The following is a 7,333-nucleotide window of genomic DNA, read 5'->3' on the forward strand; positions in this document are numbered from 1 at the left end:
ACCAGATGCCCGAACCACCTCATCTGGCTCCTCTCGATGTGAAGGAGCAGCGGCTTTACTTTGAGTTCCTCCCGGATGGCAGAGCTTCTCACCCTATCTCTAAGGGAGAGACCCGCCACACGGCGGAGGAAACTAATTTCGGCCGCTTGTACCCGTGATCTTATCCTTTCGGTCATGACCCAAAGCTCATGACCATGGGTGAGGATGGGAACGTAGATCGACCGGTAAATTGAAAGCTTTGCCTTCCGGCTCAGCTCCTTCTTCACCACAACGGATCGGTACAACGTCCACATTACTGAAGACGCCGCACCGATCCGCCTGTCGATGTCACGATCCACTCTTCCCTCACTTGTGAACAAGACTCCTAGGTACTAGAACTCCTCCACTTGGGGCACTGTCTCCTCCCCAACCCGGAGATGGCATTCCACCCTTTTCCGGGCGAGAACCATGGACTCGGACTTGGAGGTGCTGATTCTCATTCCGGTCGCTTCACACTCGGCTGCAAACCGATCCAGTAAGAGCTGATGATCCCGGTCAGATGAAGCCATCAGGACCACATCATCTGCAAATAGCAGAGACCTAATCCTGCGGTCACCAAACCGGAACCCCTCAACGCCTTGACTGCGCCTAGAAGCCAAAGTTGTTTTATAAAAATCCTGTGTATGTGTGTTGCTGTCTGTGAATTTATTTAGTTTCCAGGTACAAGGACACAAATGGTCTTTTCTTAAAAAATAAAAAATAAAAAGTACAATGATCTAAACAAAGTGTCTTCGAGAAGGCCCTGGGCCTCTACTCGTCGCAGTCTGTCGACTTGAAGTGGTCTTTGTCGATGGTGGAAAAGATGTAATCTTCGTTGCTGAGGAACTTCACCACCAGCTTGATGACCGCCAGGCTGAGGTTGCCCAGTCTCATCTTCAGGTCCTGAATGCTGATGCCTTGTTGGTCTGGACATCCTCTTATCAAACTCAGCACCTGGTTCTGACTTGCATTTAGACCGTTGTTAGCCGTGTCGCGTGCGCCCGCGTAGCCCAGGTCAATGTTGGCGGCCAGGCCTCCTGCAGGCCTCACCAAGGCCGGGCCGCTCTGTTTAGACTGGTCCAAGGACTGAGGCTTGCTGAGCACCATGTGCGCCTGAAGGACTACCTCCAGCATGTGTGACGTGATATCATTCATGTCCTCCAGGGGTCTGACGCTGAACGCCACCACAGATCGGTTATTCTGAAAGGAGCGCAGGTTGCCAGAAATTTGGACCTAAGTGCCTGGAGGCAGCACACCGCCTTCCTCATTAGGGTCCTCTGTGTCCACCCACTGCTTCACATCCATCGGGGCTGACCTCATGTTGTCCACCTTGTACTGGATGTTGGTCATAGACTTGTCTGTACTCCTGATGATTCCTACGATGGTGACTTGAGCCACTTCCACCTCCCCCGACTCTGAAGGCCTCATCTGACCGGGGCGCGGACATCAGCTGGGACTCGGTGCACAGGATGATCTGTGTAGCTCTGGTTCTCCCTTTCTTCTCTCCTCCCTGGGACAAGGAAGGCGATACAAAGCCGCCAGGGGACTGAGTGTATCCCCCAGCCATACTGGAGTCATTTTATCCTCCCTGGTTGCACATTTTTATTATTTTATTATTTTATCTCCTGCTCAGGGAGAAATCTTATATTTTTTTGGTCCAGAGTCGAGTACCCGTTGTGGACCGCTCACCTGCGCATCGGTTGGGGACATCACTGCGCTCGGGATGGTCCCCTGCTGGCCCCAATATGGACTGGACTCTCACTATTATGTTAGACCCACTCGACGTCCATTGCATACGGTTTCCCCCTGGGGCGTGGGGAGTCACCCACATCTGCGGTCCTCTCCAAAGTTTCGCATAGTCATTCACATTGACATCCCACTGAGTTGTGGGTTTTTCCTTGCCCTATGTGGGCTCTGAAACGAGGAGGCCGTTGTGGCTTGTGCAGCCCTTTGAGACACTTGTGATTTGGGGCTATTTAAATACACATTGATTGGTTGATTGATTGATTTTCAAACATAGTGGGCTACTATTTATTGTACCCTAAATTCTATAGAGCACTTAGCAACTTTTATTTTTAAAATCAGCTTTAAATAATCAGTGAATTTTTTGTTACGGTGCAGGGGAAAGAAGACTGCACAGAATGCAGAGACGTCGCATTAGCTCTATTTATTTAAATTTACAAAAGTATAGAGTGTGAAACTAATCCAAATGTGTGTGGTGTGCGACTATGAGTGGTGATTAGCAGTTGAGTGTTACCGGTAGTGTTGAGCGAGGTGCGGGAGTCGAAGGGGGCCGGGCAAGGTCGGAGGTCCGTGGGCAGGCGTGAGGTCAAGGGCAAAAGCGAGGCATCAAGGCCTGTGTCCGGGCGGGAGATCGAGATCCAAGAGGCAGCCAGGGAACCAGAGGGAATACGGGGAGACGAGACACACAACTCGTGACCCGGGAGCGGAACAATGCTGCCGGATGACGACAAGGGACACGAGACAAATGAACACGGAGGAGGAGAAACACAGAGAGAGAGTGTGTGCAAAGAGCTAGAGATTGTCGGTTTATTTTACTGGAACAGGTTGCTACGTTTTGGCCCGGAACGCAGGTTTGCACTGGGTTAAGAAGCACAGGAAACTCATCAGCGACAGGTGTGTAAAGTGCTGATATATTGCCGATTGAATCCAGCCGCTTGCTGCAGCCGGAGGTGCGCTCAGCGCGGCAAACAGATGACTATGTACCGGAGTGGGCCCGGGCCACGACAGTTTTTGTATTATTTATTTGGTTTTTAATTTTATCAAATTAATCAAGAGAATATCATTCTCTTTATAAAGCAAACAGGTTTTGAGCAATTAATGGATACAATTTATATGATGATTGCTCGATTAGTTCCTTTCTAGATAAAATGTAATATGTAATACAACAATCAGCTGAGCAAACACACTTGAGCTAGCAGTAGTCTCAACACTTTGTACACTTTTATACAGGTAAAAAAAAAAAAAATCAGCTGATCAGTCAAACTTGCATGTTCCATCCATCCATCCATCTTCTTCCGCTTATCCGAGGTCGGGTCGCGGGGGCAGCCCAGACTTCCCTCTCCCCAGCCACTTCGTCTAGCTCTTCCCGAGGGATCCCGAGGCGTTCCCAGGCCAGCCAGGAGACATAGTCTTCCCAACGTGTCCTGGGTCTTCCCCGTGGCCTCCTACCGGTTGGACGTGCCCTAAACACCTCCCTCGGGAGGTGTTCGGGTGGCATCCTGACCAGATGCCCGAACCACCTCATCTGGCTCCTCTCCATGTGAAGGAGCAGCGGCTTTACTTTGAGTTCCTCCCGGATGACAGAGCTTCTCACCCTATCTCTAAGGGAGAGCCCACGATCCACTCTTCCCTCACTCGTGAACAAGACTCTTAGGTACTTGAACTCCTCCACTTGGGGCAGGGTCTCCTCCCCAACCCGGAGATGGCACTCCACCCGGGAGAGAACCACGGACTCGGATTTGGAGGTGCTGAATCTCATTCCGGCCGCTTCACACTCGGCTGCGAACCGATCCAGTGAGAGTTGAAGATCCCGGCCAGATGAAGCCAACAGGACCACATCGTCTGCAAAAAGCAGAGACCTAATCCCGCGGCCACCAAACCGAAACCCCTCAATGCCTTGACTGCGCCTAGAAATTCTGTCCATAAAAGTTATGAACAGAATCGGTGACAAACTTGCATGTTGTTCTAGCCATTTCTTTTTTTTCTGTTGTCCTCCTTGATTGTCCTAAACACAATCTCACAATAACAGTGGTTGAAACACATAAATGTTAACATTTTCCAGTGAAATGAAAATGTACATAGCATCTACAGACAACTAAAATAATATAAATTGTGAACATAGTTCAAAAAGATCACGTAGTAGAGCCAAACATTAGTAAGACATATAATAAGACATGAATCAAGCTATTTAAGTGTAAAAATTAGGGGTGGGCAAATTAATGTGTTAATTACGAGTTAACTCATCAATCTATTAACGCCGACAATTAGTTTATCGCGCATTTGCGTATGTTGTTTACATGCTTTTATTTTGTTAACGCCTTTTCTTTTAAAGATGGCCGCGCCCGGACGGGCTTCGGCGTCGAGGGGCTCTTGGTAAAGATGGAACATTTGGCAAAAATACCGGACAATTCTGCAAATTTCATGGCCGGCTCCGGGATCACTTACGACCGCCAGACAATTCTGAATGTGGATAGATCGGGCCGTTTTGGACTGAATGACGCGTGCTTGCTAGACCGGCTAGCTAGCATAGGAATACTTTGCCGGCTACATCCAGCGGCCTGTGAAGCAGCGGAGTATATGTGTTGTCTGTCTATTTATGAATAATGCAGACCAGGAGTGTTGGCTGAGTTCTTAACGTTTACTTTCAGAGCGTGCATATCACAACATACAAGATGCCGTCATGGCGACACACAACCTATACCGGGCTACCGCGCATGCTCGTCACTCCTGTTGCATGCTGGGTAGGGTAGTTCTTTTTTTCCCTGGCTCATAACATCACAATATAGTACCATGTATATGATGCGTTCAGTTTATCAAAGCACCAAGCAAACAATCGCAAAATTCCCATTATATCAATTCCTAGATATGGTCGTAATTATTTTAAGTGCACTACGCAGAATAAACACAACATTATTAATATTGCTACCACGGATAATTTGATCAAAAATTCCCTAAAACAGCCCACTACCTATAATATAGTTTTTTTTAAACATAAGATCCCTGATAAAAAAAAATTTGCTGCTGTTACCTCAGAAATTGCCTGTTCAGATGTTATGATTGTGGCTCAGAGATTTGTATGTAGATTATATTTATTTTCCATAACAAACAGGATAACTTAAATACCCTGGCAGTGGAAATAAGCTTAAATGTTTGTATTTACATTTTTTGAGTTGATTTTTATAAAATATGCTATTTAACTGCTACTGTTTTAAATTGTGTTTGCACAACAAATGTTTTGGCGCTTTTGTTCATGTGGGAGAATATTCCAATGAAGGTGCACTACACACTACTTTTGAATTCATTATTGGGCTTTGCGTATACAATGCAGTTAATTGCGATTAATCAGAGAAAAAGTGCGATTAACTTCGATTAAAAATTTTAATCGTTGCCCAGCCCTTGTAAAAATCAAAAGAAAAATATGTAAGGCTATTTACTTCTAAATGTTGAAAAAAAGCCCCGTGCACAAAGCTGTCTGCAATAGTCGAATATGAGCGTCGCTCTTGGGACGAAAACGAGTGAAGAGCATGGAGGTCACTCGACATTTTGATAGCCGAGGTCTCGTATTTTATCACATATTTGTATCATTACTGGCACCCCAGCTTTACATGTCTGTTTTTAGAGGTTTTAAATGGATAGGTATGGCCATACTTATATTCTAAAGTCACTCTTTCCGTTCCATACAAAATAGTTTTTCAGTGCGATCTCATTGGAGACGAAGCAGCCAATCAGACTACATTTGTCAAGTTCTCTGATTGGTTGCCTTTCTGACACAAATATAACACACAGTGTGTCTAAACTTGTATAAAAAAAAAGTTGAATGCGCAGAAGAGTGAGGTTAAGAGAGTAGAAGAGCAAACAGCACTAATCATTAAGTTGTAATAACAATACCAAACAAGCAAACTTAATTATTGTGCACAAAATATATTTATATTCGCTCAAAAACTATATTTTCTGTGTAAGTTTCATTTATTTTCAAAATATAATGTCTGTGCTGTCCCGCCGTGGTCGCATGGTGATGTGTGGGTTGTTCCCCCAAGATGCAGATGGAACTCCGGAGGCAAGGTGCAGTTAAGGAAATTATTTATTGTCCATAAATCACGCGGCATACAAACAAAAGAGCACCAACATGCCGATAGCACGGGAAGCTAACGGAATAGTGAACCAGAAAAGCTTAGCTTGCAAACAGGCAACCAAATGGCGAAGCTTAGCTCAGGAATCAAATTAGTAGCCGTGGTAACTGTTGCCTGGAAGCAAATAAGAAAGCCAGACACTCTGCGGCAAAAAACAGGATTAAATAGCTCTCTGATTAGAACCCGGCAGCAGGTGAGCGTGCCGAACACTAATCAGAGGCAGATGAAACCAATCTGCACCCATGGCAAACAAAACACAAACCCAGGGGTGCTCAAAACAGGAACTGATGGAGTCAAAAATTAAACAAAACATGATCCGGGAAACGGATCATGAGATGTGCTTGCAAAACATATTTCTTGTGACCTCAACATTAGGACAAAAATATAACGCCATAGATGCAGAGCCAATATTTCAACATCAATAGCATTAATCGAAATAACGGAAGAGATCACTAATGAAATAGCTAGTAAAAAATGTGCTGCTGCAGTGTTTATGGATTTAACTAAAAGCATTTGACAAAATTAATCACAGTATCTAATTTGTTAATACACAAATTATAAAGGTACGGAATCAGAGGGTTGGTCTTGAACTGGGTAAGAAGCTACTTAACCAACAGGAAGGAGAACAAACTTCCACAGAGCTGCAAATATCTTGTGTCATACCTCAGGGATCAATGCTGGGACCAAAATTGTTCAATCTTTATATAAACTACATTTTTACATAGGACGTAAATGTAGTATTATTTGCAGATGACACGGCTGTGCTGTGTTCAGAAGAGAACACAAATAATAACAGAAGAAATGAAAAAATTAAAAAGATGGTTTGACAAAAACAGACTAACTAAAATAATGCTATTTGGTAAAAGTAGAAGAGAAAGTCAAACACAAATAGACGGAGTGGATATTGAAAAAGTAAAAGACAATATATAAAAATCATATATAAAAAAATATATAAATATATACATATATATATAAATATATATATATATATATATATATATATATTAGTGCTGGGCAACGATTAAAAATTTTAATGGAAGTTAATCGCACTATTTCTCTGATTAATCGCGATTAACTGCATTGTATACGCAAAGCCCAATAATGAATTCAAAAGTAGTGTGTAGTGCACCTTTATTGGAATATTCTCCCACATGAACAAAAGCGCCAAAACATTTGTTGTGCAAACACAATTTAAATCAGTCCTTGTTAAACAGTAGCAGTTAAATAGCATATTTGATGAAAATCAACTCAAAAAATGTAAATACAAACATTTAAGCTTATTGCCACTGCCAGGGTATTTAAGTTATCCTGTTTGTTATGGAAAATAAATATAATCTACATACAAATCTCTGAGCCACAATCATAACATCTGAACAGGCAATTTCTGAGGTAACAGCAGGAACATTTTTTTTATCAGGGATCTTATGTTTAAAAAAACTATA

The 7,333-nt window shown here is 43.6% G+C and overlaps 1 pseudogene; it reads right to left on the minus strand.

Annotated features, from left to right (window-relative positions):
* Window positions 1–789: 789 nt before the first annotated feature.
* LOC133555727 (replication protein A 32 kDa subunit-like) lies at window positions 790–1,618 on the minus strand (annotated as a pseudogene).
* Window positions 1,619–7,333: the final 5,715 nt, after the last annotated feature.

Source organism: Nerophis ophidion, linkage group LG07, assembly GCF_033978795.1.
Source record: "Nerophis ophidion isolate RoL-2023_Sa linkage group LG07, RoL_Noph_v1.0, whole genome shotgun sequence".
Lineage (NCBI taxonomy): Eukaryota > Metazoa > Chordata > Actinopteri > Syngnathiformes > Syngnathidae > Nerophis > Nerophis ophidion.